This window comes from Rattus rattus, chromosome 1 (genome assembly GCF_011064425.1).
Source record: "Rattus rattus isolate New Zealand chromosome 1, Rrattus_CSIRO_v1, whole genome shotgun sequence".
Lineage (NCBI taxonomy): Eukaryota > Metazoa > Chordata > Mammalia > Rodentia > Muridae > Rattus > Rattus rattus.
Genome location: NC_046154.1, coordinates 157806827 through 157814800, shown reverse-complemented (window position 1 = coordinate 157814800; position 7974 = coordinate 157806827).

Below are 7974 nucleotides of genomic sequence, written 5' to 3'. Positions count from 1 at the left end.
ATGTTAGGGCATCTTTTGGGTATATACTTAAAGAGAGGTATATAAGCTGAATCCTCGAGGCAGTTCAATGTCCAGTTTTCTGAGGAACCTCCAGACTGATTTCCAGAATGGTTTTAACAGTCTGCAATCCCACCAACAATGGAGGAGTGTTCCTCTTTCTCCACATCCTTGCCAGCATTTGTTGTCACCTGAGTTTTTGATCTTAGCCATTCTCACTGGTGTGAGGTGAAATCTCAGGGTTGTTTTGATTTTCATTTCCCTTATGACTAAAGATGTTGAACATTCCTTTAGGTGTTTCTCAGCCATTGGGCTTTCCTCAGCTGTGAATTCTTTGTTTAGTTCTGAACCCCAGTTTTTAATAGGGTTATTTGTCTCCCTGCGGTCTAACTTCTTGAGTTCTTTGTATATTTTGGATATAAGGCCTCTATCTGTTGTAGGATTGGTAAAGATCTTTTCCCAATCTGTTGGTTGCCATTCGTAATGACAATGTCCTTTGCCTTACAGAAGCTTTGCAGTTATATGACATCCCATTTCTGGATTCTTGATCTTAGAGCATAAGTCATTGGTGTTTTGTTCAGGAAATTTTCCAGTGCCCATGTGTTCGAGATGCTTCCCCACTTTTTCTTGTATTAGTTTGAGTGTATCTGGTTTGATGTGGAGGTCTTTGATCCACTTGGACTTAAGCTTTGTACAGGGTGATAAGCATGGATTGATCTGCATTCTTCTACATGTTGACCTCCAGTTGAACCAGCACCATTTGCTGAAAATGCTATCTTTCTTCCATTGGATGGTTTTGGCTCCATTGTCAAAAATCAAGTGACCATAGGTGTGTGGGTTCATTTCTAGGTCTTCAATTCTATTCCACTGGTCCATCTGCCTGTCTCTGTACTAATGCCATACAGTTTTTATGACTATTGCTCTATAATACTGCTTGAGTTCAGGGACAGTGATTCCCCCTGAAGTCCTTTTATTGTTGAGGATAGTTTTAGCTATCCTGGGTTATTTGTTATTCCAGATGAATTTGCAAATTGTTCTATCTAAGTCTTTGAAGAATTGGATTGGTATTTTGATGGGGATTGCATTGAATCTGTGGATCGCTTTTGGTAAAATGGCCATTTTTATTATATTAATCCTGCCAATCCATGAGCGTGGGAGATCTTTCCATCTTCCGAGGTCTTCTTCAATTTCTTTCCTCAGAGTCTTGAAGTTCTTATTGTACAGATCTTTTACTTGCTTGGTTAAAGTCACACCGAGGTACTTTATATTATTTGGGACTATTATGAAGAGTGTCTTTTCCCTCATTTCTTTCTCAGCTTGTTTCTATTTTGTGTACAGGAAGGCTACTGATTTTTTTGAATTAATTTTATACCTAGCCACTTTGCTGAAGTTGTTTATCAGCTTTAGTAGTTCTCTGGTGGAACTTTTGGGATCACTTAAATATACTGTCATATCTTCTGCAAATAGATATTTTCACTGTGATATTTTGACTTCTTCTTTTCCAATCTGTATCCCCTTGATCTCCTTTTGTTGTCTGATTGCTCTGGCTAGAACTTCAAGAACTATATTGAATAAGTAGGGAGAGAGTGGGCAGCCTTGTCTAGTCCCTGATTTTAGTGGGACTAAAGTTTCTCTCCATTTAGTTTAATGTTAGCAACTGGTTTGCTGTATATGGCTTTTACTATGTTTAGGTATGGGCCTTGAATTCCTTTTTCTTTCCAGGACTTTTATCATGAAGGGGTGTTGAATTTTGTCAAATGCTTTTTCAGCATCTAATGAAATAATCATGTGGTTTTGTTCTTTCAGTTTGTTTATATAATGGATCACGTTGATGGTTTTCGATATATTAAACCATCCCTGCATGCCTGGGATGAAGCTTACTTGATCATGGTGGATGATTGTTTTGATGTGCTCTTGGATTCTGTTTGCCAGAATTTTATTGAGTATTTTTGCGTCGATATTCATAAGGGAAATTGGTCTGAAGTTCTCTTTCTTTGTTGGGTCTTTGTGTGGTTTAGGTATAAGAGTAATTGTGGCTTCATAGAAGGAATTCAGTAGTGTTCCATCTGTTTCAATTTTGTGGAATAATTTGGATAGTATTGGTATGAGGTCTTCTCTGAAGGTCTGATAGAATTCTGCACTAAACCCTTCTGGACCTGGGCTCTTTTTGGTTGGGAGACCTTTAATGACTGCTTCTATTTCCTTAGGAGTTATGGGGTTGTTTAACTGGTTTATCTGTTCCTGATTTAACTTCGGTACCTGGTATCTGTCTAGGAAATTGTCCATTTCCTGCAGATTTTCAAGTTTTGTTGAATATAGGCTTTTGTAGTAGGATCTGATGATTCTTTGAATTTCCTCTGATTCTGTAGTTACGTCTCCCCTTTCATTTCTGAATTTGTTAATTTGGACACTCTCTGTGTCCTCTCATTAGTCTGGCTAAGGGTTTATCTATCTTGTTGATTTTCTCAAAGAACCAACATTTGGTTCTGTTGATTCTTTCTATGGTCCTTTTTGTTTCTACTTGGTTGATTTCAGCTCTGAGTTTGATTAATTCCTGCCTTCTACTCCTCCTGGGTGTATTTGCTTCTTTTTGTTCTAGAGCTCTTTGGTGTGCTGTTCAGCTGGTGACATATGCTCTCTCCTGTTTCTTTCTGCAGGCACTCAGAGCTATGAGTTTTCCTCTTAGCACAGCTTTCATTGTGTCCCATGAGTTCGGGTATGTTGTACCTTCATTTTCATTAAATTGTAAGAAGACTTTAATTTCTTTCTTTATTTCTTTCTTTATTTCTTCCTTGACCAGGTTATCGTTGAGTAGAGCATTGTTCAACTTCCATGTATATGTGGGCGTTCTTCCCTTATTGTTATTGAGGACTCGCTTTAGGCCATGGTGGTCTGATAGGAGGCATGGGATTATTTCTATCTTTCTGTATCTGTTGAGTCCTGTTTTTTGACCAATTATATGGTCAATTTTGGAGAAAGTACCATGAGGTGATGAGAAGAAGGTATATCCTTTTGCTTGAGGATAAGAATGTTCTATAAATATCTGTTAAGTCCATTTAGTTCATGACTTCTCTTAGTCTGTCTACATCTCTGTTTAATTTCTGTTTCCATTTCCTGTCCATTGATGAGAGTGGGGTGTTGAAATCTCCTACTATTATTGTGTGAGGTGCAATGTGTGTTTTGAGCTTTAGTAAGGTTTCTTTTACATATGTAGTTGTCCTTGTATTTGGAGCATAGATATTTAGGATTGAGAGTTCATCTTGGTGGATTTTTCCTTTGATGAATATGAAGTGTCCTTCCTTATCTTTTTTTTACTGACTTTTAGTTGAAAATTGATTTTATTCGATATTAGAATAGCTACTCCAGCTTGCTTCTTCCGGCCATTTGCTTGGAAAGTTGTTTTCCAGCCTTTCACTCTGAGGTAGTGTCTGTCTTTGTCTCTGAGGTGTGTTTCCCGTAGGCAGCAGAATGCAGGGTCCTCATTGCCTTCCAGTTTGTTAATCTATCTTTTTACTGGGAAGTTGAGACCACTGATATTGAGAGATATTAAGGAATATTGATTATTGGTTCCTGTTATATTCATGTTTGGATGTGAGGTTATGTTTGTGTGCTTTTCTTCTCTTTGTTTTGTTGCCAAGACGATTCGTTTCTTGCTTTTTCTAGGGTGTAGCTTGCCTCCTTAAGTTGGGCTTTACCGTTTATTATCCCTTGTAGCGCTGGATTTGTAGAAAGATATTGTGTAAATTTGGTTTTGTCATGGAATATCTTGGTTTTTCCATCTATGTTAATTGAGAGTTTTGCAGGATACAGTAACCTGGTCTGGCATTTGTGTTCTCTTAGGGTCTGTATGACATCTGTCCAGGATCTTCTGGCTTTCATAGTCTCTGGCGAGAAGTCTGGTGTGATTCTGATAAGTCTGCCTTTATATGTTACTTGACCTTTTTCCCTTACTGCTTTTAATATTCTTTCTTTATTTTGTGCATTTGGTGTTTTGACTATTATGTGACGGGAGGAGTTTCTTTTCTTGTCCAATCTATTTGGTGTTCTGTAGGCTTCTTGTATGCTTATGGGCATCTCTTTCTTTAGGTTAGGGAAGTTTTCTTCTATGATTTTGTTGAAGATATTTACTGGTCCTTTGAGCTGAGAGTCTTCACTCTCTTCTATACCTATTATCCTTAGGTTTGATCTTCTCATTCAGTCCTGGACTTCCTGTATATTTTGGACCAGTAACCTTTTCCATTTTACATTATCTTTGACAGTTGTGGAGATGATTTCTATGGAATCATCTGCTCCTGAGATTCTCTCTTCTATCTCTCGTATTCTGTTGGTGATGCTTGTATCTATGGCTCCTTGTCTCTTCCTTTTGTTTTCTATATCCAAGGTTGTTTCCCTCTGTTCTTTCTTCATTGCTTCTATTTCCATTTTTAATTCCTTCTACAGTTTGATTGTGTTTTCCTGGAATTCTTTCAGGGATATTTGTGATTCCTCTCTGTAGGCTTCTACTTGTTTATTTATGTTTTCTTGTGTTTCTCTAAGGGAGTTCTTCATGTCTTTCTTGAAGTCTTCCAGCATCATGATCAAATATGATTTTAAATCTAGATCTTGCTTTTCTGGTGTGTTTGGATATTCAGTCTTTGCTTTGGTGGGAGAATTGGGCTCCGATGATGCCATGTAGTCTTGGTTTCTGTTGCTTGGGTTCCTGTGCTTGCCTCTCGCCATCAGATTATCTCTGGTGTTACTTTGTTCTGCTATTTCTGACAGTGGCTAGACTGTCCTATAAGCCTGTGTGTCAGGAATGCTGTAGACATGTTTTCCTGTTTTCTTTCAACCAGTAATGGGAACAGAGTGTTCTGTTTTCTGGCGTGTAGTTTTTCCTGTCTACAGGTCTTCAGCTGTTCCTGTATGCCTGTGTCTTGAGTTCCCCAAGCAGGTTACTTGGAGCAGAAAATTTGGTCTTACCTGTGGTCCCGAGGCTTAAGTTTGCTCGTGGGTGTTGCTTATGAGCTCTCCGTGAGGGCAGTAACCAGGAAGACCTGCGCCGCCTTTTCTGGGAGCCCCTGCCCACCAGGGTCCCAGATGGCGTTTGATGTTTTCCTCTGGAGTCAGAAATGTGGGCACAGTGTAGTCTCTTCTGGCTTCCCAGGCATGTCTGCCTCTCTGAAGGTTTAGCTCTACCTCCTACAGGATTTGGGTGCAGAGAACTGTTGATCCGGTCCCTTCAGGTTTCTGGCGGTGTCTCGGGTGCAGGGGACCTGCAGCTCCAGTGTCCCTATCTACTGGTTCCCAGAGGCCGTATACAGTTTCCTCTTGGGCCAGGGATGTGGGCAGGTGTGGGCAGTATTGGTGGTCTCTTCCGCTCTGCAGTCTCAGGAGTGCCACCTATCCCTGTGATGAGCTCTCTCTCCTACAGGGTTTGGGAGCAGTGAGCTGGGGGCGGGGATCAGCGTGGTTGGGAATCCAGCTAAAACCGGAAGTGTCCGGTGCTAGAGGAATTTTGCCTCCGTGTGTCCTGAGACCACCAGTCAGCTCACTTCAAGCAGAGAAGTTGGCCTTACCTGCAGTCCCGTGGCTCAAGTTTGCTCGTGGGTGTTGCTTTTGAGCTCTCAGTGAGGGCAGCCGGACTTTGGTATTCTTTTGATCATTAAGATTCTGAACTACCTGCATTAACTAACTATACCAATTTTTTGTATCATATACCTTTTTTCCAAAATAGGATGTCCTTGCCAATTATAACTTTTGTCTGGGGAAGTTAATCTGAAATGCCATGCAACATTGTAGGAGAGATGGTTTAGAGATTAAGAGCACTGATTGCTCTTCCAGAGGTCCTGAGTTCAATTCCCAGCAACCACATGGTGGCTCACAATTATCTGTCGTGGAATTTGATGCCCTTTTCTGTTGTGTCTGAAGACAGCAACAGTGTATACATAAAATAAATAAATCTTAAAAAAAAAAAAAAAAAAGAACGAAATTCAGTTTCTGGCTCTTTCTTAACTCCAGCTGGAATTCTCAGGGTCCCCATTTGCTCCGCTCCATAAGAGCATCTGCATCTCCCACCCACCCAAGCCTGGGGATCCTGCAGATCATCATCTTCACTGTGTCTCTGCCCCCATAACGGCTCAAGAGACTGAACTACCAACCAAAGACCATGCCTGGGACTGACCTAGGCCCTCTGCATATATGCTAACAGTTGTGCAGCTTGGTCTTTCTGTAGGTCTCCTAATAGCAGGAGCATTGCCTGCCTTCGGAACCCCATCCTCTAACTGGGCTGCCTCAGTAGGAGATGAGTCTGATCTTACTACAACTTTATATGACAAGGCCCATTGATATTCATGGAAGACCACACCTTTTCTGGGGAGAAAGGGAAGCTGGGTGAACAGAGGTGGGGAGGTGAGAGGGAGGGAATGGGAGGAGAGAAGGGAAAGGATGGGAAGCTGTGATAGGGTGGTAAATAATTTTAAAAATCATCCTGATCTAGGTAACCCAGTCCCATAAACACAATGGTGGTATGTATTGACTTGTAAGTGGATATTAATGTTAAGTAAATAATCAAGCTATAGTTTATGAACCCAGAATGGTTAAAGGTTAAAGGGTTCTGGTAGAAGGTAGGGCACATGGACCTTCCAGGGAAGGGGCAATAGAATATTGTGGGTGAATTGGGAAAGGACAGGAATAGGAGCAGGAAGGATTAGGTGGTGGGGTGGGAAAAAGTATGGGGAGAGACAACTGGGACTGGGGACCATGGGCAGGGTGTGGAAACCTAATGTAGTGAAAACTTCTAGGAATCTGAGGGTGAGAATTCCTAATAATTGAGGATACAGAGCCTGAACAGTCTACCTTTCGTAGCCAGGCGCAGCTATTGTGGGACTGGGCTGCATTCAGTTAAGTTGCAGGGTGCACTGGTCCGTAAAGACACCTAAGTAACCCAGGCAGATATTAGGACAGAATGTCACTCTCTGAAAACTGGCAGGAGGACCCCATTGCTGAGGATAACATCTGCACAGCTCATTGAATGTAGAGAGGTAAAGCTGGTATCAGTATGGAGACTTCACCCATTAGTATTGGTAAGAGATCCTGCCTTTTCCTGTGGCCTGAGACACTACATACTCACAAACGTAGATTTATTGGGTCAAACTTCACTGTCACTACTCTTTTCAGCATTGTTCCTATGGTGGCACCAGGAGGGAAAGAAATAAAAATCTACTCCACCAAAGAAAAAACACTGACTCTAAAGAACTGAAGTCTTTACTCTTGCACAAATACCTCTGAATAGTCCTGCTGTAGATTTGTTACTGAACTAGGTGTTGCATGACCTGCAACCACTTTACAGTGGACTCTAGTATTTTTACACAAAACCCAAATACTTTCCCTCCTGTTTTATCTGCCTCCATATACATTTAACCCATCTTTAACTTTAAAACAAAACTTTCAACAGCCATAAAAATCTTTAATTGAACATTCTAGGTTCCTTGTCCATTCCATCTACTCATCATGGCCATCATCATCATTGTCACCACCATCATCATCATCATCCATCATCACCATCACCATCATCATTATTCAAAACGGGCTCTCATTATGTATCACTACCTTTTCTGGAACATGATATGGGAGCAGGTGGGCCTACATGTCACAAAGATCTCCTTCCCTGTTTCCTGAACACTGGGATTAAAGGTCTGCACCACTAGGCCTTATCATCACGTCCACTTTTAAAGCCTTAAGCTTTGAGTTGATCTAACATTAATCCATGTTCTTTCCTCACAAATTCCCAGTCTATTTCTAAATGTAACAACTCTTATCTAGCATATATTAGCCTACTTAACTGACCCCTGGTGTTAAAAGTTAAAGAAATCATTGTTTTTAGCTATTATAGTTAGCTGTTGTGTCATATTTGCAACTAATATTTTTCTCTTGGAGTGGTGCTGAGGATCACAACTGGAGACCTGAGAATGTGGAATCAGTATTTAGCCTCTGACCTAC